General features: G+C 38.5%; 1 long non-coding RNA gene across 2 annotated transcripts in view; it reads left to right on the top strand.

Annotated features, from left to right (window-relative positions):
* Positions 1 to 17,361, top strand: part of LOC126491548 (uncharacterized) — a 19,978-nt gene extending 2,617 nt beyond the window's left edge. The window contains exons 1-3 of one of the 2 annotated variants that reach the window (XR_007589420.1): positions 7 to 37; positions 2,582 to 2,667; positions 16,721 to 17,361. This is a non-coding gene — a long non-coding RNA (uncharacterized lncRNA). Of the gene's footprint in view, positions 1 to 6; positions 38 to 2,581; positions 2,668 to 16,720 lie in introns of those variants that run through there. The other variant, XR_007589419.1, reaches the window with a different exon arrangement.
* Positions 17,362 to 24,962: the final 7,601 nt, after the last annotated feature.

Genomic DNA, 24,962 nt, shown 5'->3' with positions numbered 1-24,962 from the left:
TCCCGCTCCAGACAGACGCAGGTTAAGATCCTCCCTGGTAAGCCAGCTCGTGGGCTACACAGAATATTAGAAATGGGTTAGAACAATATGTAAGAGCTAGCCATAAGGAACTGGAACTATCCGGGCCAGGCAGTGTTTGAAAGAATACAGTTTCCGTGTAATTATTTCTGGGTATAAACTAGCCATGCGGGCGGCCGGGTGCCGGGGACGCAGCACTGCCGCTCCTATTTCAACAGGGACAGCCGTGGATAATGTGTAGGAGAAAAAAAGAACAATTTTGCAGTGTTTGAGATGTCTACATGAAGTGGATCTCAACACGCACACACACACACACACACACACACACACAAAACCAAAAATATTCCAACAGTTCATAAACCTCTCCAAGGTCAGCAATGAAGAAGAATAGCTGCCAATAAATTCACCATGTTGATTCAACAATCCTGCTGAGTAATAGTTCTGTTCCAGTAGCCAATGATATTGCTGTTTTGTGTTCTTTTGACCTAAATAAGAGTCATATTTTCTCAGAGACTAAAAGACAGGGCCAAGTGCCTGGATTTCTTCCATCTCTTCATTAAAAGAGCTTTAAAAATAACTCTATTGAATAGGAAACTTCTAAAGACTTTCAGGTATGTCCAGTCTGTGTCCTGTGGATGGCATGTATCCCTGAGTAGCTATGAATATGGACCCACACATTTTTAGACCACAGCATCATATTACAATGTCAAAAGGTTGGACACTTCGGCAAGCTACATGTCTAAGCTAGCCAATATTTCACAACCAAGTTCCATGGTAGCTAGATATTAGATTCTTCAACTTGAAGATAAGGAAACCAAAGGATAGAGAAGAGGTAAAGCTAAGATTTGAACTCAAATTTGAGAAACCCAAAACTTAATGTTCCAGTTCATATTTGGAAGACATTTGTCCATCATTCAGGAGCTAGTATTCAAGCCAAAGACAATTGCTGCTCTTGTATTTCTGTTCTTCTGTTAAGTCGATTGTGCTCATATAATGGCTAAACTTCATTATCAACTTGACTAGAGTTAGAAACACCTAGGAGATGCTGAGGCATACCTCTTTTGATATGACAGTGAGAATGTCTCTGGGAAGAGTTATCAAGGGTGGGGAAAGGCCTGCACGAAATATAGCAAACACCATAAAGCAAGCTGGGGACCCCACAGAATAAAAGAGGAAAAAGAAGCATGCTAACAAGGGACAGACACACTTTTCTTTTGCTTCCCAGTCTGCTGTGACATTCTACCACACCTTTCCTGCCACGATTGAACAACACCTCTGAAAGCATGAGCCAAAGCAAATCTTTGCCCTTAAGTTGCCTTGCTAGGTATTGGGGCCACGGCGAGAAATTGTTAATAAAGTTCTTTTAGGAATCATTGAAACGTGTATGTGAGAACTTCTCAAGAGACTTAAAATGGGTAGGAAAATGAGTTTTGAAATCCGATGAACTTGGATTCATTTACTAACTCTGCTATGCATAAGCTCTGTGAATTTCACTTAAGAGCCCTGAGCTTCAGTTTCTTCATCTCTAAAATCTTTTGGAAATAATGATTCCTACTTCTCGGGCCAAGGATTATGTAAATTTGGTAAAGGGTTAATTGCAGTATCCAGCCCCTCACAAGCAATCAACAAATACCACATACCATGAAAGCTGGAAAGGAGGGTTTTATGGTCACTCTAAGGTTAAACTCCAGTTTGACATTATGAGTACCAAGAAAAACCCAGACGCTGCAGCCAAGCAAGTATACTACCAACAAACAAGGAAAGCCTGCTCTTGAGAAAAGGAGCCAGGCATCAATCACCCACTGAGTCAGACAGCTGCTGCGTCCTGCTGGCCAACAACCCAGTCTATGTACTGATGGATTTGGATGGAAAAGGACATGGGGTTGCTTGCTACTAGACAGTAGCTCAGTCTTCAGTGCCATACTTAAGGAGTCTCCTCCTTAAAATCAGAGAACAAAGCTGGCCTCGTCTTCAGTTTGTTTATCTTTTTCCCCAGAAGTTTTTTATAATAAGCCATAGGGAACTCAAAATGCAAGACTTAGTTTCTTCATCTTCAGAAGATGGAAACGAAATAAGGAAAATGTGCTTATATTCAGAGGCAAAAATTCTAATTAATTCATTAAAGCAATGTTCAGTTTATTTTGAGGCATTAAATGAACTTCCCTGAATATGATTTTCTGTGAAATCAGGAGCAGTAGAAGTTGCTACAAGAACAAATAAAATGTTACATATGAAAGTTCTTTGTAAAATATAAAGGATATTCAATTGGTGAGTGTGCTAATATAGACAAACATGTGCAAAGGAAAACACTAAGACTCAAAATTGTAGCAGGCGTGGTTAAAAATTCTAATATTGAATTATAAATGGTGAATCATTCACATATTGCTGCTGCTGCTGTTGTTGTTTTGACTTCCAAGATTTTAGAAAAAGCAAGGATAATTTGAAATAAGCAAAGAAGTCAATTGAGCCCTGCAGGAAAATTATAGGGAAAGTTTGAGGGCAGTATTTAGGACTGTAGATGGCAGTAGTTCTTCAGAATATTTCATTCCTCTTTAAATTGCAGGGCTGCCCGTTTTCTTCACTTGAGTTGGGGGGAGAGTGAAGAGCTACACAAATGACGTGCTCTCCAAGACCTTAAAGAAGAATAAGGTATGTACTGGTATCTTTTAAGCCTAGAAGCATGAACTTCACCCCCAAGTCCCACCCCTAAACAAATCTCCCCCTGCCTCTCCTGGATCCCCAGCTGAGCCCAGGCACCCAGGGCTGCATTGACATCATGTGGCCACTAGGGGCCATCTTAGTGATCCCCTAAAATCGTGTAAACACGTGGAAGTTGGTCTATTTCTCTTCTTTGTTTTTCTGAGATAGGCTAAAATATTTCAAAAGCGAGCTCATGGAGAAACGAAGAAAAAACAACCTCGAAATGAGCAAGAACAAGTAGGGAGCAGAAACTCCAATGAGTTCTGACAGCATTAATAGTCTGCCTATACTTTCATTAACTCTAATTATGTAACTTGGCAGTCACCTACTGAAATTTACATGAGCATGTTCTCCAGCCAAGAAATTCTGCTTTCAAGTTTCTACACAGAGCAATTCTTGCTCATCAGCAGAACGAGGCATTCATAAGAATTCTCACTACACTAGTCTTTATAACCTCAGAAGAAGGGGAGTTGGAGGCACAAAAAGGGGCGAGGAGGGAGGCATAAAAAGTAGAACATTTATATCATCTTGTTTATTCCAAATAATAGAATATAGTGCAAGTGTGTAAAGCGAGACATCTGTCTATAATAACAACAGAAAGTGCTATGGCACATATTGCTCAAAGTATAAAACAAGTTGTAAAACGAAGCTTAGTGTAGGATGTTATTTATGTAAAAAATACAACACCGAACAATATATTTCTGTTTATATGTGTATATGTAGTAAAAATCATATAAAATTTTGAGAAGCTGCATGTCAAACTGATGGTGGAAGGTATATTAAAGAGAATCTTTGCTTTTTCTTCATTGTGTGGCTTTAAATGAGAATGTATTTCATACACTTATACTTTCAAGTTCAGTTTAACAATATGTTTGTAAATTCCAGCCAGTCTAGAAACTCGAGATATTTTCATTGCATCTCTAGTTGGCATAGGCTTTCCCCTCTGGTACAAAGTGCATTCTACTTTAGACTGTGACCTTCCTGTGTTCTTCAGTAGTCTGGTTGAAATTTCTCTCTCTTGCATCATTTCATTTATTCAAATTCTTCAGTGATGTTGTTAACCCTCAGTGTACTGCAACATTTTATTTTTCTCTGTATAATGACGCATTTCTGGGACCTAATACTCTTATTTAATAGTAGAAAAACAAAAATTTTTGGCCTCATTTAAAGAATTGAGTATAAAATGCCTTGTATAAATTAAAAGGATGAATATGTTTATAGGTGTAAATGAAAACATGCTTAACTCAAGGCAACTCATGGAGAGCAGGAAATAAAACCCAAGAATGGGCACTGGGTCCTAAGGCTTGAACTTCCCCATCCAGATTGGCAAAACAGAAGTGACAACTAGTTCAGAAACTCTTGCCAGCCTCAAGAAGCTGGAATAGTCAGCTCTGACATGAACACCCTGCACAGATCACCACGCTGGCTCACACAGACCCTCCAGGCTGTGGGTTTCTTTTCCATCGCTGGTTTTTCTCAGCCACCAAGTCTCCAAGTCATACCGACGAAGGGCTTAAACCAGGGTAGATATGGGTAGGGTATTAAACCTATACCAATGGAACAGTTAATAGAAATTCAAGGTCAAAAGTCAGCCACAAGTTTTACAATCTATACCTAATATTAGAGGCAAGCTTCAAGCACAAATTTCTGTTCAAAGACTTAGTAAGTTTCATGATACTAGCATGAGGTGTGTAAATTTGCTAGGGCAAATTGATACTACAGAATCAGGCCATACAGTATATGTCTGCCACCTAAACAGTCCATCTAGAAGCACTTGCAGTGATGATGCAGGGGTCCAGCTCATCCAAAACCTGTTTGCTGATCCATATCTTCTGGAAAGTGGATATCAAGGCCAAGGGGGGACCACATCCACTGTGTATTTTTGCTCGGGAGAACTATGATCGTGGGCTTCACCATGCTCTGTGCCAGAGTTTTGATGTCTTTTGGCATGCTGGCAGCATAGTAGTGCCACCACCCAGAACTGAGTTGGTTTATAGGTCTTTGTTAATGTACACATCACATCTTATCATGGAGCTGAATATTATTTATAAATAACCCCAAAACTTTATAGCCAAAAAAGGAAGGCTAGAAGTGACTTTTGGACACAGGTGCTGATTGCTCTTTGACACTGGTAGTTAGCTACCCGTCAAGAAGCTTGTAGCTTTTCACCAGGTTTGATGAGGAAGAAGCCATGGTTATTCCTTACTCCAAGTCTCTGGCAACATGCGGCATCTTTTCCTTGACATCAGCACAATTCTCCACTCAGCAGTGTTGGTGAAGGTGTACTTTGTTCTGTCCATATCTTCATGAGGCAGTTTGTTGCCTCGCAGATAGCTAAGTCCAGGAAGGGCACCACCCTGGTAAATCAGCACTCTACGCGTGACTTTATTGCCAAAGTCCATGGCAGTGCTCGTGGTGCACCCAGAGGAGTATGGTAACAGCATGGCCTGAATATTCAGTGTGTTGGAGGTCTCGAACGTCATCTGCATCACCTTCTTTCTCTTAGCCTTTGGGTTCTGGTATGGGTGCATGGTAGCTCATTCAGCACCAGATGTTCCTTGTAGGGTGTGCACACCTCACTGTGGAAGACGAATAACCTAGTCTTCTCCCTGCTATCCAAATATGTGACTGTGCTGTGTGGGGATACTTCAGAGACAGGACACCTCACTTGCCCTGAGCTTCATTGACCATGCAGGATTCCTTCTGATCCATGATGCCGTATGTCAGGAGTTGCCAACCAAGGAATGGAATACAAGCAACTTTGAACATGCCAGAGCCATTATCAATGACAAACGCCTCAGTTTTTTTCTTGTGATCCATGGAAGATAGAGCAACCAAGCAGCAAAAGGGCACAGAATGCAGGCCAACAGTGTGAGTGACAGTTATCACTCCACTATTTGCTAGGGAATGAAAATGAAATTACCAAGCCAGGCGGTGGTGGTGCACGCCTGTAATCCCAGCACTCGGGAGGCAGAGGCAGGTGGATCTCTGTGAGTTCGAGGCCAGCCTGGTCTACAAAGGGAGTCCCAGGACAGGCTCCAAAGCTACAGAGAAACCCTGTCTCAAAAAACCAAAAAAAAAAAAAAAAAGAAAATGAAATTACCAGATAAAAACATATATACCCCTTCTGACAATCTGAAAACTAAAATTAGTATTTTCAAGTGGAAAGAGCTTAAATTCAAGAATGTATGGAAATGAACACCTAAGTTTTCTTGTCTATAGAATGGGATGAAATGCTGCCAAGATGATAAAGGCTCTCCCAAGGGTTCAAGAAAGCAGGATAAGTAACCCTTTGAGCTAAGCCCCAAAATTAAGACAATGGTTTAAACATTGTCTGACTAATCTCTCTATAAAAGTAGTAATTGCTTTGGTTAATCAAAATTATGTTCTTTACTGTGTTATGTGCTTATTCTGTCTTCTACCTATCAACTAATTCAATCCTATCTACAACACTATAGGCCAGGCCTGGTGGCAAGACCCATAATCCCTGATACATGGGAAGCTGAAGCAAGAGGACTGCAAGTTCAAGGCCTGCCTATGTTGTACTCTGAATTTCAGGGCAGCCTTAACTTAACGAGATCCTGCATCAAAACTATAAAGTAAAAAGAGAGTTGCAGATGTAGCTCAGGGGTACAGCAGCTACCAAGAACGTACAAAGCCTGGGACTCCATGCCTAGTCCTAAAACATGAGAACAAAATTATGCCCATTTCCATGTTCAGGTAAGGGAATTGAGGCCCAGTTTATCCACCTTTCCCAGAGTTTCTCAGCATTTGAAACCAGTCAGTTCAACACCAGAATCCATTTTGGCTATTTTGTTTGTAAGTTTTTGTTCCGTTTTATTTTGGTTTGCATGGTAGCAAGGCTTGGATGAGGGTTTCACTCATGTCAGGCCAGGGCTTGTTTTGAGAAACTTTGGTGGGCTTTGGTTGTTGGTTTCTTTACGTCCCATATTTCTATAGTATCTCTCTCTCCTCCAAGTCCTCTAACCCATTTGCCTTTGTCTTCATTCACTGAACAGATATCTATTGAAAACCTACAGTATACCCAGTACTGTCTTAGGTAGACTGTCTTAGCAGGGAAAAGATAACATATCCTTGCCACCATGAAGAGTAACAACAGTCATCCCAAATAAACCATAATGTAGCAATATGTGCTCTGAAAAAAAGAATACAAAGATGAGCCCTATTTGTTTTGTTCACCTGTCCCTGGATATATTTCTTTTAGGAGAAAGTTGGGTTTGCTGTCTGTTTTGAGCTGACAGGGAGGCATGACAGCTTTTTCTTCATCTTATGCCTTTTTGCCTCCTGGAAAAACTACTGCTTGTTCCCTTTCACAAGCTCAAATACCTAAAAGGTCTACCCATGTTGTTCTTATTTGAATAAGAGCCCAAACCCTACTTAGCTCATTTACAGGGCAAAGATTGCAGGTTGCTCAGATCTCTACTAGGTCATCTACATTAAAGAACTTCTTTTTGGCACCCCCTTCTCAAATTTATGATCTCACAACATTCCAACCAAGCCATTATGCTACTATTAAAATATTTCCAACATTTCATAACCATCTACTCCACACCTGCCTAACCCTTTAAACCTGGCATTCTGCTATGTATTGTTCAACACATCTAAAAATAAGTCAAGCCAGATGGTGGTGGCACATGTCTTTAACACCGGCACTCAGGAGGCAGAGGCAGGTGGACCTGTGAGTTCAAGGCCAGCCTCATTTACAGAGTGAGTTCCAGGAAAACCATGGCTGCACAGAGAAATCCTGTCTCAAACAACAACAACAAAAATAAGTCAAATGCATACATGCGACAAACCTGATGTATCAAAAATATTCTATAAATTAACAGCTGTCTTTGATGTGGACTCTAACAGTCCCTCCCAGTCCAGTTCCCCCTCTGCAGCTGTTTGATCCAGTGAACTATTTTCAATCATTCATCTTGTTTTACCCTAAGCATCCTCCCTCTAAGAATAAACTGCTGATAAAGGCCTCAGGGCCCTTCTTTCCCAACATCCCTAATAGATCTTATCAAGTAGATGCACAGATGCTGGGGTCAGAGACTTTGAGTTGTGTTCTTAGCTCTGCAGCTCATTGCCTGGGTAACAATGAATCTTGGTTTCCACATGACTATTCCTACCTCTGAGGGCTTGTGTGAGAATGAAATGACTTAATGCATATGAGTCTATGACTAATACACAATGAATCTTGGTTTTTCACATGACTATTCCTACCTCTGAGGGCTTGTGTGAGAATGAAGTGACTTAATGCATATAAGTCTATGACTAATACACAAATGTTTAGTTACATTTATAAGCATAAAATTCTTTAATATAGAAATGTTGAATCTTTTTCAGAGTTCTGCCACTGGCTCTCTCCTCACTCATTATATGTACTCTAGGAAATCTTTCATACTCCAAAGCTTCAAACCTGGGAAATATGTCAGTGATTCCAAAATCTTCAGTCTAGCCCAGAATTATCTATGTAGAGATGCTAAGTAATGGTCCAACTATGAACTAAGGGGATTATTCAGAATGATGTAAATTAATCATGTTCTTTCTTTGCAAAGCAGGAAGATTTGAATTCAAATCATCAGCATCGTGTAAAAGCAGGGCATGGCAGAGTGTGAAACTGCATATCTTTAATCCTAGTGTTGAGAGGCAAAGATAGGCAGATCCTGAGAATTCCCTGAACAGCCAGCTTTACCTTAATGTGCAATGAGAGGCCCGGCTTTAAAGAATACTGTGGAGAATAATAGGAGAAGTTACCCAGTTTACTCCCCTGGTCCTGGCAAGCCTGAACACTGACATGCACACACACACACACACACACACACACACATCATATGCACACTCGTCTATACCACACTACATTTTAAAGCAAGAAAGTTTATTTCACTTTACTTAGCATGATGATTTAGGTCATAAAAAGAGAAAGGGAACCATGAGGGAAGGTGGAGGTGGTTAGAAGAAGGTTGAGTGGGGGCAAATGGAAAGGAAGGAAAGAAGAGAGGGAGGGAGGAAGAGAGAGGATAAACAAGAGTAGCACAGAAGGACAGAAGGCAGTTGTGGAAGACAAATGATAAAGCATTATGTTAATTTTAAAAACCAATAAACTAAAGTCTATTTCAGTGATTCTCAAGCTATGGGTAATGACAACCACAGGGGTCGCATAGTAGGTATCCTGCATATCAAATATTTACACTGAGATTCATAACAGTAGCAAAATTACAGTTATGGAGTAGCAACAAAGTAATTTTATGGTTAGGGGTCACCACAACATGAGGAGCTGTGTTAAAGGATCACAGCATTATGAAGGTTGAGAACCAATGGTCTATATTTTTTGAAAATCATCCAAACTGGTCAGACATAATGGTGCACACCTGTAACCCCAGCGCTCAGGAAGCTGAGACAGGACAGAAGGATTGAAAGTTAAGCCAACATAAGTTCCTGTCTCAAAAGAAGTCTGCTGAAATAAGTAGTTTGCATACTAAAATAGCTACTTTGTGATTTCAATCCCGTCCCTTATCTTGTCACTCATCAGCAGTGGGGAGTGTGTGGACGTAAAACAGCAAAGACTTCACTAACCAGATGTTCCTCAAACATTTGACTTCTGTCCAATGAATAAAGATCAGCTAATGGTGCTTGTCCTTCAGGAGCAGTATCAGAAAGAAACTAGTGTCACAGACGTGCCCATTGTCACTCTACGGCAATCTCAGCCATGATTTCTCTGATGTCTCTGCTCACATTGTAGGTTCCAGGCTCCCATGTAACATGGCTCTCGGCCTTTGATGAGTCTCGTGACTCTCCTCCTAGCTTTGGAAAGATGGCTTTGCTGCACATTGCTTAGCTTTGCTCACTGAGGAAAGGAATTCCACTCAAATCTTTACTCCACGGATCCCAATCCATCGTCCATCAGAAACTGAGTTTGACAACATCTTGCAGGATTAAGAATCTACATATTTTTGGCTGAACTTAGAGACATAGTTGAGAATTTTGGCCCTTTTGCCTTCTAAAGCCTCCTCAAGTTAATACTGGAAGAGAAACTATGTTATCATGCACTTTGTACATGTTCTAACATGCAAGCACTAACATTTGCCGCTCCAGAACTCTCTTGCTTGATAGAGTATAACTTGTTCGGCTTTGACCTATGTTCTAATTTCCAATCACAGGACGGGGGACATTCTGAGCTCCATGTAAGAATATGTAGGAGACACTCACTCCTAGCCAACTCTTGGTCCAAAAACCCCAATTGCCAACTCAACGAAAGCAAGCTGTCAAGCTAATGAATATACCCTCACCAAAGTAACCAAGTAACCCTTGAGTACAGCCTCCACTGAACTGCAATTACCAGCCGCTACAAACTCCCGGGTTCTCCTAATTTTTTTTCTCCTCTATTCATTGAGGATCCCTACCTTTTCCTTGGCATGAAAAATTATATCCTAGCGGGGCGGTGGTGGCACACGCCTTTAATCCCAGCACTTGGGAGACAGAGGCAGGAGGATCTCTGTGAGTTCGAGGCCAGCCTGGTCTACAAGAGCTAGTGCCAGGACAGGTACCAAAAACTACAGAGAAATCCTGTCTTGGAAAAAAAACAGAAAGAAAGAAAAATTATATCCTTCCTGAACATTCTTCCTATTATAACCACCAGCATGGCCTGTCACCTACCTATCTCAGTCTTATTTGTCTTTCCTTTGGGACTCAGAGTGATTCCTGACTTCTCAAATCTCTTCCCCATAGCACAGTTATTCTTAGCAAAAGTAGAACTTTCACATTTCCTTGCAAATATGTGCTTCTTATTTGTGCTTCAGCCACAGCAATGAGAACTATAAAGGGCAGAGGCTTTGGTTTTTCTTAATCTGTATCCATGCATTAGCTCAGCACCATTCAAATAGTGAGTATTCCGTTAAAAATTTGCTGATAAATGACAGGAACAAATCATCATTATGGATCACTTTTTGCAAATACTTGAACTCTGGAAATGAGTCTGTAGCCCAGACATTCCTAAAGCTAAACCAAGGAATTTAGGACACATCTCAGGTTAAAGGCTACACAATGAAGACCTCTTTCCAATCTAACCGCAACATGAGAATAGTCTTCCCTTCCAGTAGGCAGGGACTTTACTGCTCTTTAGTAATTACTGAAGAGGCTCTGTGCTAGTTTGTTATTTTTGTCAACTTGAGTATGCTGTGAATCACATTTCCCTACAAGCCTCTTCTCTGTATGGAACTTACTTAGAGTTGACCAAAAGTGAAGTTGTGCAAAATGTGAGAGGCAGAAGTAAAACAGTAGACCATACACACACACACACACACACACACACACACACACACACACCCTGTGATCTTTGGGTAGGAGTGCTAAAAGACAACATTCTCCATGTTGTGTTCACTTTTTTTTGTTCCTCTCCTATCTTTTCTTCTCTATTGTTGGACTGAGAACAACTTAGGGACCACCAGATGCTTGACTGCAGTCTCACAGAAGCAGCAGAACCATACAAAGCCAACAACTTTTCATAGTCTGCTACATCTTCAGTGTTTAACAGTCCAGTTCCAGTAGCTTAACATTACCACTTTCCAGATTTTCCTATAAGCTCCAGCTCTTCCACCAGGTCCACAGAAGATTGATAATCTTTCTGGTGATTTTTACACTTCTGTCTTTTACACCATTGTGACCCTCCCCCATTTACCAGTTGCAATTGTAAGAGGTGTAATTCTTTATGTGTGTGTGCAGTTTTATACATATATATAATTTCTTTCTATAAATAGATATACAACTTCTTGTACTATAAAATTATTTCCCCAATGACACAAGAAACTGCATAAACTTCTATGTTGATATATTATTGGTTTTTAAAGTCACACTCATAGTGCCAAGATGTGCTGTATAGTTTTGTTATATGTATATGTATTTCTGATATTGATTAAGGTATTGTGATTGTGTAGTTCATTTTTAAAATGTAATGTATAATTAGGAAATATAGGTTGTTAGTGGATAATCATCAATAATAATCAAGCTTGTAGTCATGTTAGTTAGATTTTCTAGATATATAGAGATATATTTCAGTTATATAGGCATTCTTCATATCTTTCAACGGCTGCAGAATATGGCATTTAATGTTTTAATAACTTAGGGTTTTCCAGGACAATGAGACACATCTGCTCCTGGCAGCACCAATCTACTTCAATAGGAAGATGGGCATTGAAGAGGCTCCTTATGGAGTTGGTTAGACATTTGGGCAAGAAACTGATCTTGCCTGGACTGTTGCATAAACTGGACACAAAGAACCCACAGAGAGAGGACTGCTCAACTTGCCTAAAGGTGAGATGGTCTTTCTGGGTTCCTGACTCATGAAAGAGTCTGTGAGACATTCTGCAGGATACAGCAGATAGTGACTGAACTGCCTTTGAAATTTCCTGCTTCATGGAAATGTCTTCTGGATACTATGGGCCTGTAGGCTGAAGATGGATGCTCCAATGGTACAAAAGAACTTTGGGTGACTGTACAGACAACGAGATGTCTCTGTCATTTCTAGAATTTTAGAAGTTGCTTACTTCTTGTTTACTTAGGTAATATATCCTTTTGGAGTCTTTGATGGAGTTGAAGAATAGATAGATAGTTATTGTTTTCCTTAGTTATGATAAAATATAAAATAGATATAAATATTGTGTAATTCTTACTTGATAACTGTTTTGTTATATGTAATTTTACTATGTTAAAGATAAAGCCTTCTTTTTTGTTTAAACAGAAAAAGGGGAAATGATGTGAGAGTGTCATCTATCTGTTGCTTTCATTGGTTAATTAATAAAGAAACTGCTTGGCCTTTGATAGGCAAGGCCTTAGGTAGGTGGAGTAGACAGAACAGAACTCTGGGAGAAAGAAAGCCAAGTCAGGCAGTTGCCATGACTCACCTCTCCGAGATGGATGCCAGTTAGACTCGTCCCGGTAAGCCACACTCAAGTGGCAATACGGATATTAGAAATGGGTTAGATCAATATGTAAGAGCTAGCCAATAAGAGGTTATAACTAATGGGCCAGGCAGTATTTAAAAGGACACAGTTTCTGTGTAATTATTTCAGGTAAAGCTAGCCGGGTGGTGGGTGCAGCCCTCTGCTCCTTCTACATTAAACTTTTTTTTGTTTTGTTTTGTTTTAATTTTTTTTATTGAGAAAAGGAAAAAAAAAGTTTCCGCCTCCGCCCAGCCTCCCATTTCCCTCACATTAAACTTTTAAAATTATTCAAATAGCAGAAGAATAAAATCTCGTTAAAGTCAATCACAGAGAGTATTTGAAGAATAAGGAAAACTTTTTTTCATCAGTACCACCCCAGAGGCAACTTTAAAGCCAACAGCATTGTGGATCATTCCAGAAATTTTCCCATGCATGTACATACACATACACAATGTTTGAGGCATTTCCTTAAATTAAAATGAGGTCATAACTTATATTTTATGTCACTTAGATATTTCATCTAAAATATGACATGGAAATTTCTCTATAGAAGTACATTTTATTTTCAGTGATACAGTAGAATTTCACAGCCAAAAGATAATAGTCTATATAATCTTTCTACTACAGATGGACCATTAGGTTATTTATAATCTTCTAAAACTATAAGCATCTTTGTACAGATGTGCAAGCATTTTTGTAAGTCAAATTACTGTATCAAAGTACATTTGCATTTTAAAATTAGATATAATGGTTCCAAATTATCCAACAGAATGATTATATGTATTTAAATTCCCACCAATAATGTGTAGTAAGTTTCCCACACTCTAGTCAACATTGCATAGTATCAGTAATTTTTATAAACACATTGGGCATATACTTGATTTCTGTTTCATTTTATATTTTCCTGATTACTATTGAGAAATAGCATCATTTCATATGTTCATCTTTAGTAGATTGTGTCTTCATAAATTCTCTCATTTATCTAATATGCTATTTGTCATTTTTTTATTGATCAGTAGAAGCACTTAGTATATTATGGATATACCTCTTATTCAATACATTGCTCAAAAACACCTTAGCTATAGCAATTAGATAAGAGAAAGACATAAAAGGGATAAAAATACTAAGAAAAAATAGTCCAACTAGCCTTATTTGCAATTAACATGGCTCTTTACTTAAAAGATCCTTTTGAGTTTACTGGAAAACTCTATGACCTAATAAACACAGTGAAGTTGCAGGAGTTCAAAATAAATATAAAAAATCAGTGACCCTCATTCATACCAACAGTCTACTCCCTGAGGAAGAAATTAGAAAAAAAATACTTCATTCAAAATAACGCTCCCCAAAATTGAGTATGTAGAAATATATCTAACCAAAGAAGTGAAAGAGAAATTTTCAAGAAATTGAAAACTGAACTCACACAAGTTACTAGAAAATGGAAAAATATTTTATGTTCCTGGATAGGCAGGATTAATACTATGAAAATGTCTATAATATCAAAAATACTATACAAAATTAATGCAATACCTATCAAAATACCCATGATATTTTTCACAGGTTTGGAAAAAGCAATAAAAGATGCCACATGGAACCACAAAAGATCATGAACAGACAAAGTAGGAACAAAGTTGGAAATATCATAAGACCCAACCTCAAGTTATCCCATAGAGTAATGGTGATAAATAAAGCCTGGTACTGGCATGAAACATGCAGGTAGATCAATGGGATGGAATAAAGGACCTAGAAGCAAAACAGCCAAGCTATGCTGGCTTAATTTTTGACAAAGGAAGCATACTTTAGCCAACTCAACAAATGATGCTGGCAAAAGTGAATTTCTAACTGCAGAAGAATGAAATTATATTTACACCTTTCATCTTATATAAAAAATCAATTAAAACTGATCAAAGACCTTAGTTTAAAGCCTGAAACACTGATGATTTTAAAATAAAAAGAAGGAGATACCATTTTAAGATATTTGGATAGTTAAGAACTTTTAAAATAGAGTATCAACAGCACAAGAGCTAACCCCAAATATCAACAAATGAGACTACATGAATATAAACAGTTTCTGCACATCAAAGAAGAGAGTCAGCAGTTAACAGGCAACAGCATTAGAGCAAATCTTTACCAGCTACACTTCAGACAAAGGATTAATATCAAGAATTTACAAAGAATTACAGAAATTAAATACCAAGGAAGTAAAGCTGTCAACCAACAAGTGAGCAAATGAACTGAACAAGTTTTTTTTTTACAAAAAAAAGAAATATAAAGAGCCAATTATCATTTTAAAAAGTGTTCAATGTCCCAGATCATCAGAGAAATGCAAATTAAAGGTACTTAGAGATATCACCTCACTCCAGCCAGAATGGCTGTCATCAACAAATCTGAAAAGTGTTGGGAAGGTTGTGGAGAAAAAGGAGTCCTTGTTCATTGCTGACAGGGGTGCAGTTGAATTCAGCCATTGTAGAAATCAGTTTGGAGATCTCTTTGCACCCCATTGTTTGTTGCTGCTTCATTTATCTACTTTATTGTAAGGAATTGAAATCAACTTAGTTGTCCATCAACAGATGACTGGATAATGAAAATTCAGCATATATATAAAATGGAATAATACTCAGCTCTAAAGAAAAATTAAGTTAAAAATTCACAAGATGGATGGGCTTCTCAGAAATAAATAGAATCTCTCACATGCATAATCTAACCAATAATATGTACACATGAATACATGTCGGGACATTATAACATGAAGAAAAGAACAAGAAGGGCTAAGTATAAAGGAATGAAGAAGTACTGAATATGAGAAATGAACATGAGTTATGAAAGATGATATAAAGCCAATCATTTTTCTAGTTCTAATTCCATAAAACATTTTTGGGGGTTTGGTGGTGAATAAGTGCTTAAAATATATTTGATAGCAGAAGTGTAAAATTTAATGTGAAACATCATAGCTTCATTTCTGAATGATTGTTCAAACTGAACAGAAGTTTGACCCTGGTTAATTTTGTTGTGTGATGTTTTTAATTATTTGTAAGTTTTTAAAATAAAGCTTATTAGAGCATTAATTGTCTTTTTACATGTATTATAAATATTGTTTCCAAAATATTTCTTGTCTTTTCATTTTGCTTCATGAGTCACACACTCAAATAATTACAAGAACCAGAAAGGTAATAATTTTGTGATTCTGACAAGATATAAAACAATAAATTTTCTTTATTCATTTCCACCTGATGATTTAAACATGCATGTTAAAAGCTCTTTACATGGTATTTTAGATGCATAGTCCCCCATCAGTTTGAGATCTAGATTTTAGTAAACTTCTGTTATTATTATTCAGATGCCTTTTGTTGTTGATATTTTTTCACATGTTTTATATTGTAAAATGTGTCAGTGTTTTATGTTTTGGCTTCTAGATTTTTTTTTTTAGTATCTGGCTTATGATGGAATTGTGTGTATATACATACACATCACACAATATACATGTATGTGTACTGTTAATGGGAGTGCAGGGGCCCTTTGTTCTTTCTGCCCCCTTGGCTAGCTTAACCCCTGAAATAATCATACAGGAACTGTATTCATTTAAACCCTGCCTGGCCCATTATTTCTAGCTTCTTATTGGCTATCTCTCACATATTAGTTTAACCCATCTCCATTAATGTGTATCACCACTTGACTGTGGCTTACCGGTATGAGTCTAACCAGCATCCATCTAGGGCAAGAGAACCATGGCATCTCCCACTCTGCCCTTCTTCCCAGCATTCAGGCCTGTCTACTCTGCCTATCTAAGTTCTGCCCTATCAAAAGGCCAAGGCAGTTTCTTTATTCAACCAATGAAAGTAACATGTAGACAGAAGGACCTCCTACACCAGTATACATATATACATACATACGCGTATATATGTATGCATAATGTATATATATATATATATATATCTTTAGTTAACTTGCAAATAGGTGCCAAGAAGAGATAATACATAGATTGTATTTTCATCCATTGTTGACTGTTTCTTCAACTATTGTTGACTTAGCTGTGTAATTAAACAATGTAATCTCCACAGAGTGAGAGACCTTGGAACACTCTGCCTTAAATGGGATGTCTCCATCACATCCCTTCCCTCCAAGCTCACGGAACCCCTTGGAAGAGGAGGGAGAAAGAGTTTGAGAGCCATTGAGGATGGAGAACATCAAGGAAAAAAGGTCCTCTGAATCAACATGAGCAAACTTCATATGAGCTCATAGAAACTGAAGCAGCATGCAGGGCCTCCTTGGATCTGTGCCAGGTCCTTCATGTATATATCATGGCTTCTAGTTTAGTGTTTTTATAGGATCCCTGGATGTGAGAATGAGAGGATTTCTGATTCTTGTGTTTTTTCTTGGGCTCTTTTCTTTCTGTTTGTTTGTCTTGTCTAATTTAGATGTGATAGCTTTTGTTTTATCTTATTATATTTTATTTTGTTATATTTGTAAAAATGAATGAAAACATAGCTACTAGAATAAAGGTTAGTGACTGAATTGTTGTCTGTTGTACCTGCTGGGAGAAGGAATAAAATCAGTTTTTTCCAATGACACCGAGTATATTAACCACTCCAGGGCAGGCTTCATGTTCAGGAATAGTTTTGGTTAACATATAATGAACCCCACAGGTATTTTTGTTTGCTTTTATTTGATTATAATTTGTTGGTTTTGTTTTTGCTTTCTTTTGGGGTCTTGTTTTATTTTGTTTTTTTTTTTTTTTTTTTGGTGTTGGGTTTGTCGCTGTTGTATCCAATTTCTGTTGCTTTTCTATGGAAGAACTTTAAGCTTGGTGGGTTGAGAAGGGGAGAGGATTGAGAATGCCTTGAGTAGGAGAAGAATATAATCAATACATATTTAAATTTAAAAATTGTTTAAATAATAAAAAGTATAATAAACTAGATGTAATCAGACACATACATATTTTTGTCTTTGTTTCCTGTACTTTTGGAGTCATATCAGAGAAATCATTGCACAGATAAATACATGTTATTCTTGTAATTTTACAGTTTAATGCCTTATGTTTAATTTTTTAATCTACTTGAGTTTTTTAGTATGTAGTGTGAATAAGGATACAATTGCCTTTTTCTGTTTGCAGATACCAAGTTTACTCAGTGACATTTATTGAAAGGATTGTCTTTCCCCATGTGTGTTTGTAGCACCTATTAAATTAATTGTTGTTTATAGCCAAATAGAATTCAACTGTGTAAATGTATCTCATTTTCATTATCCATTCAACAGTTAGTGGACATCTACGCTGTTTCCATTTCCTAGCCATTGTGAAGGGTGAAGAATTGAACATGGATATGTAGGTATCTCTACCATATGGTATAGAATCATTCTCTTATATGTCAGAAGTAATATAATGCTCAAATTAAAAGAAGATAATATGCAAAATATTGTAGAGAGAATTCTACACTTAACTGTAGACTCTGTATGCTACCATACCAAAATGCCTGACAGAATATGCTCACTGTGCAATAGGGGCATGGAGGTTATGACAGGGTAACCAGTGGCTTCTGGAATCAAATTGAGGCCTAGCCCATAAGAAAGAATACACAGCTACTGTATATCACAACTTTTTGTCAATTTGACACAAACCAGAATCATTTGGGAAGAGGGGACTTCAGTTGACAAAATTTCTGCAACAGATTGGCCTATAGGATTTGCCTACATGTGTGGAGTATTTTCTTGATTCACAATTTATGTCATCCTGGTTAGGTGATCTTGAATTGTAAAAGAAAGCAAGTTGAGCAAGCCGTACGAAACAAGCCAGTAAGTAACATTCTCTATGGCCTCTGCTTCAGTTCCTGCCTCCAGGTTCCTGCCTTGAGTTCTTTCCCTGACTTCAGTGGGTGATGAACAACAATGGTGATCTATCCTCCCCACATTTGTTTTGGTCACAGTTATAGTGACATTTCAAATGTATTTTAATAAATAAAGACTGACTGAAGATCTGAGAGTAAAACAGTCCCACTCCTAGCCTTTCAGACCAGATTTTGGTAACACACACCTTTAATCTCAGTAGCCATAATGACACACACCTTTAATCCTAGTAGTCACAGTAGTTGCCATAGAAACTGGCCAGTGCATGCCTTTAATAAGGGTGGTGCATGTCTTTGATCCCAGCCCTAGATCAAGGTAAGAGATAGCTGCACTACTGTGTTGATATTAATGTTATTAGTAACAGCCACCATTTGATACTACACTCAATCAATAAATGGATAAGAAATATGTGTTATGTGTGAAAAATAAAATACATTTTAAAACATAAATGAAAATAAAAATGAATAAAATCATGTCATTTGTGACATGGATAAACCTGAAGGACATTACGCTATGTGAAGCACAAGATGAAAAGTACTGCATCTCTTCAATTATATTTGGAATCTGTGTAGGTGTGCATATGCATGTGCACATATACATGGTTGTGTATACATACACGTGTAGGGAGTACTTGTAGTGTGTGTGTTATTCTTAAAAAACGATGAGAGAGAGGCTACAAACGGTCCCCGGGCGGGCTGGCGGAGGGAGCCCGCCATGAGGGCGGCTACAGGAGGGCACGCTTCCTTGGCCCACGGTGGCAGCAGGTAACAGACACGTAAACACAGGAAATAGCCATAAGTATTTATTAAGGAAGGGGGAGAAAGAAAGACAGAGAAAAGAGATAAAAGGAGAGAGGAGCGACAAAAGAAGAGAGAGACAGAGAAAAACGTGTGCGCACGCTAAGGAAGCAGAAAGAGAGAGAGGGTGGTCCCAAGATGGCGATGGGCGGGTCAGAGGTTATGGGAGTGGGCGTGGCTAGGGCAGGGACCCAAGATTAACAGTGTGCATATGTTTGCAGGCTAGAGGTTGACTAGGTATCTTCCTCAGTTTTTCCACCTTATTATTTTTGGCACAAGGTCTCTCACTTATTAGTCTAAACTGGCTTGCCAGAAAGAACCAGGGGTCCTTCTTCTCTGCCTCCCAGTGCTGAGATTATAAATGTGAGTTGTTACACATGAGTACTGGCTATCAGAACTTGGATCCTTACACTTACACAGCAAGCAATTTGTCAAGCTAGCTTCCTAGTGCCTGTATGTGGAATCTTCCAAGAGTTGCACTCACAAAGCTACAGAATAGAACGAGGTTTACAAAGTCTAGATGAGTAACACCTATTTGTCAGACTCTCTTCCATAGCAGTAGGTTCTCTTGGGTTCTAGAAACCATTTATGCTGTGCTTTGGGTGCCTCCTTTTATTTTATTTTATTTTATTTTTGGTTTTTCGAGACAGGGTTTCTCTGTGGCTTTGGAGCCTGTCCTGGAACTAGCTCTGTAGACCAGGCTGGTCTCGAACTCACAGAGATCCGCCTGCCTCTGCCTCCCGAGTGCTGGGATTAAAGGCATGCGCCACCACCGCCCGGCTCTTTGGGTGCCTCCTATGGTAACAGTTATCCACTGTTGCTACACTTGGATGCTTCATTATCCTATGAGTTCCTTAACCCTGTCTCTTAACAATATCATTTAAATTCTCCTTAGTTAAACCACGTGATTATGTTACTTCTTTTCTTCCTGAACCTTGACATGATCATATAAAAGAATAGAAAAAGTATCTAATTATTTTAATGACAAAAATACATCTGTGCTGCCTGAATGGAGCTGTATTTCTAGAGGGCGGCAGCTATTGTCAAAGATGGGACAGGGAAGTAGAAAAAGAAGAGATAAAAAAATACTCTAACTTTTCCTAAATTCCAATCTCTTCCAGCTCATTAAAGAGAAAAAATATTGAAGTTAGCTACAAAGAGAGAACAGGAAAGGCAGTTTTCAGGAATTAACTAAAGAGAAGACTTAAGAACAGCATGGTGCTGGGGGACAGAGAAAAGTCAACAGAGTCTGCTAGTCCCTCTGTAAGATTAGAGAAAGGTTTCTGAATTTCCAGGCTCAGAAAAATCCCACTATCAACTGGAGACCCATGTTTCAATACATGAGCGTTTTGGGGACATTTCCTACTGAAAGCATAGCATAAACACACACACACATACTCACACATGTCCACTCCTTAGGTATATGTGAAGTCTGGAAATAAATTGCTCAGAGGTCCCCCTCTAAAAAAGCTATTTAGATTTTTTGAGTTTTACAGGGGTAAGTTAAAAACAAAGGGAAAACAGTTCATCAGTTATGCCTCAAAAGGGGTCATATTTAGTTTCTCATTCCAAGAACATAGCCTAAGAAAATGTACTGAAATGTCAACAAATATTTGTGTACTAAAATTTATATGACAGAAACTGCTGTCTGTCTTGCCAAAATCTCTCTTCTCCTTCTAGAGCAACTGTAGTGCCAAGCACATAGGTGATCAACTATGCTCATTTTTAACTTTCATTTGCTGTCTATGGTAGTGTTAGATTAAGAAACACAAGACACAGTATAAGCCACTCCTATCCCAGGGTGACTTAGAAGCAGGCATACCCCAACCCTGTATCATTTTATTTTTCTATGAATCTGAGTGTAGATGTTCTATGGATACAATTTTCAGCAACATTCACAGAAAAAAAAACACATCTGCATTCTTATATGACTTTGTTAATTAAAACTGTGACCTGACTTGAGAGAAAAACAAATTTCTCTCTCTTTTTACATTTAAGCAGCCTATTTTTTTTCTGCAGATATTGGCATTATCCCAACTAATGTACTGCGCTGCAGCGTCATCAGTATTAGGAAACTATCAAAACAATCCTAGCATTAGGGAACTTCCAGAAATGGAAAGTGCTGTAGTCCTCATAAAGGATGCTTATAATAATTCAGAGGGTTTGCTACATAAGGTAAAATGAGAGAACAGGACCCCCACACATGTACAGTGTATTATTTAGGATGCAAAGGAAGACACATTAATATTTAAGACATCTTAGTGGCTGTCCTTAGGTAAATAAATTATGGGGGAGCTTTTCTCAACTGATTCTTTTTTGTAATTTGTAATTTTTCTACAAAAATTTTCAATTTTTCTAAAAATTATAACTGTAATAATAACATTCATGATTATAGTAATGAAATCATCACAAGTAATTATATGAAAACTTGAAAAGCAATGCAAAGATTACAGAAAAATACTGACCATAGTGAGGCTACAATGCTTCTAGAGAAAACATAGAATGCAACTGTGTAAAAACTGTTCCTGCCTTTAGATGTGGACCGGAAAAGGAAATGACAAAGGATACACAGTTGCTGTGTTGGAGGCCTTAGGATGTTCCCTTGTTGGAAAGCTTTCCTTCCCTCTAATCCAATAAAACCATGGCAATTTAACCTAGTTATTTTCAAATGCTTTTACTTCCCAGGGTTGATTTATCTCACCACTAAGACTTTATTCTCAGATGTGCATAAGACTTTTGAAGATCAAGTAACTCCAGTGCTATTGTTTAGAATGTTTTGAGTTTTTTCTTCAACTTAATTTACCCTGGACCAATCACTTATTCAGATTCCAGACAGGGTAATCTGAAAATCAATCACTTCTTCAGATTCTGGACAGGGTAATCTGAAAGACAAAAAGAAGCATTGGTGGTAGCAAGTTTATTTAACCTAACATCGTGCTGGCTATTTGCCTTCATCTCCGTTCTTTGTGGGTACTACGATTCAGCTAACAGTTCAGGGCTGTTTACAAGCCAATAAAAGTGATGATGCAGGCATGCAGGCTTATCCTCTGGGAGCTGGTGATGGGCTTTTGGCAATGGCACATCCTTCTGCAATGTTGGCTGCTTAAAGCCTATTAGTGGAATGCCACATAGACCGAGAGTGTTTTACTTGGAAAAGAACACATAAGCCTTACTGCTTTCAGCATATGTTCCTCCAAACACTCCACACAGTGCTAAAATGCTGCAAACACACCCTGATTTCCCCTGCACCCATTTGAACTCTGTGAGCAGCCATCTGCTACCTCTCTCCTCCCAGTTGTTGATCCATCCCAGCTCAGTTGAAATGAAAATTGACAAATCCTTTTTGGCCAAACAAGCTGAAAGGTAATGATGGAACGGTTTGTGGTGTCTACCTAAGCAAGAAAGAGGAAATTCAGGCATCCTTTTTAGCTTGCATCTTGTTTGTGTGATTGCTCTTGTGATGCAGAGGACGGTCACTGCCTAGCTACAACAGATCACCCATGGAAAATTTAGGAGGAACTCTCCTAAATGACACCTGGTGAGATCAAGTATACACTAGACCCTGAAAATGGAAATTTCATTTTCTTTGAGCCATTCTTTTTTAGAAATCTCTTTAAATAGAAAGTGGTTGTGTCTAGAGTACTCTAGCAATGTGTTCATTGCACACAAGAGAACTTACATAGAATAGATTGATTTAAAAATAATATTTAGATTATTGGCTGTACCCCAGTAATTTGAGGGGGAAAGTACTATCAAACCAGGCTAATCTGAACTTGTCTTTTGTTTTAAAGGAAGAAAAAAAAGCTCTAGATTTATTAAGGTGAGTTCTGCTGAGTCAGAAATGCTACCTATGGCTTGGTGCAAATATCGACAATTTTTCGAGTACTTGAAAGGGCATAATGCTGATATGTCACATAGTTGAGAGAATCCAAAGCTTTAAGAATAATCTTGCTCTAACTTGGAGGTAAATTTGCCTTAAATTTTTACTTATGTAAGACTAGCACTCCTTAGCAAAAGTGTATGTCAGTAACTTGCCTTCTGTATGCTCAGCCTCTTCCTTTCCATCCTCCCAGGACTTAGCACTTCCCCTGCACTCTGTGGCTCCAGCCTCTTGTTCTGCTAAGGAACAACGCTCTCTGAAGGATCTGACACCTCCAGGCAGCTGTAGCCATGTTAGAAAAGTTGGAAAGTCAAAGATTATTTAAAGAAAGGATCTATCTATCCTTGTCTAAAACAATTCTAGTCATCTGTCACTAGATGGGAGAAGCAATGTACTTTTCGAATTGTAACACTGAAATCTTATGGCTTGAGTATATTTTGAGGCTACAGGTAATGCTATAGGCACAATACTCCTGAGGTAGGTCCAGAGAAAATATTCCAACAGTATTTCATCATCCCCGCCCTCTCTGGTGAGTCTTAAGCTCTGATTGAATTCTGGAAAACTGTGGTCAGTTTTCCTGTGTGTTCATCACTTTGAACCCGCTAGATTGGTTTATCCATTGATTATGACTTATATCTAATGTTGGCCAATAAACTGTCCTCATTATAAAGAATCTAACTCTGAACTTAAATTCCAGGCAGAAATTCATAGAAACTGATTATTTGGCATTAAAAATATATTCTCCCTGGAAACTCGAAAGAAGGTAAATTCATCACTGACAGGGTGGGACTTGTGGAGGTGAAGAGAAGACCTTGAGACAGATTTCCCTGTGACCACCAGTTTCCAGCCTGTCTGAGGGAGTTTATAAAAAAGGAGAATATTCCATCCTCAACCCCACATAACAAAGGAACTTTTCATGATCACGTTTCTCTCCCGGGAGTGCAAACTCTTCCAAGCACACCACACCCTTGACCTATGCAGGCCAACAAGAGTTAAACTGGGATTCTTTTAAGGTCCCATGAGGGACTAATCCTGCCAAGTTTTTCCAGTGGAAAGTTTCAGATGTTTCTATTTCTGGTCTAATGGCAAGGGCCCTCCACTTTCCTCTCTCTTACCCTCATATGCTTTTTTTGTGTTAGTTCAGGTTGAAATAAAAGTATTAGCCCTTAAATACATAGGAAGGATAGTGGTAAAATCCAAGGGTCTTACTAGTTTATGCTTATGTAGACTTTTTAATCACTCAATAGGTCATTATCCCTCTGCCTCATCTCTTTTCCTACAAGGGAATTTGGCTTCCCAACTCCACTCACTGTTCTCATTTCTATTTCCCTGGTTGCTTTACCATCTCCCCAACCCATCTACCCTGCCACCACTTTGAAGGTCCATTTCAACACTTTAAGATCAATAGTTCTCCTCAGACCCATTCCTTTGCTTTGGGATCTACGATGATGACCCTTTCTCCTAGTTTATGTTCCAGGATTCCAGGAGTCCACATTTTCAAAAAAGACCCAGAAAAAAATGAAATACTTTGTTAGAATAGCCTGAAACATTTCTACAGAAGGAAGACATTTTTGTGTCTGTGTGAGGAAAGCTCAAAAGCTTTAATTTTCTGGCCCCTAACAGTTCCAAATTCTATATGGAGTGGCAATTACAAGTGAGGCCCTCAGTGCCCTGAGGAACCTGGCACAGTGAGTTCTATGACTGTTCGATGAATTCTTGATGAATTCAGCTCTCTTTAAAGCAATGCCTGAGCTGAGACCTCCAGGGAAAGCCAGTGTTGATGTT

This window comes from Alexandromys fortis, unplaced genomic scaffold, assembly GCF_014885135.2.
Source record: "Alexandromys fortis isolate MF-2015 unplaced genomic scaffold, M_Fortis_MF-2015_v1.1 scaffold_241, whole genome shotgun sequence".
Taxonomy (NCBI): domain Eukaryota; kingdom Metazoa; phylum Chordata; class Mammalia; order Rodentia; family Cricetidae; genus Alexandromys; species Alexandromys fortis.
Note: the sequence above shows the minus strand (reverse complement) of the source record. Positions and strands in the feature narration are given on the sequence as shown.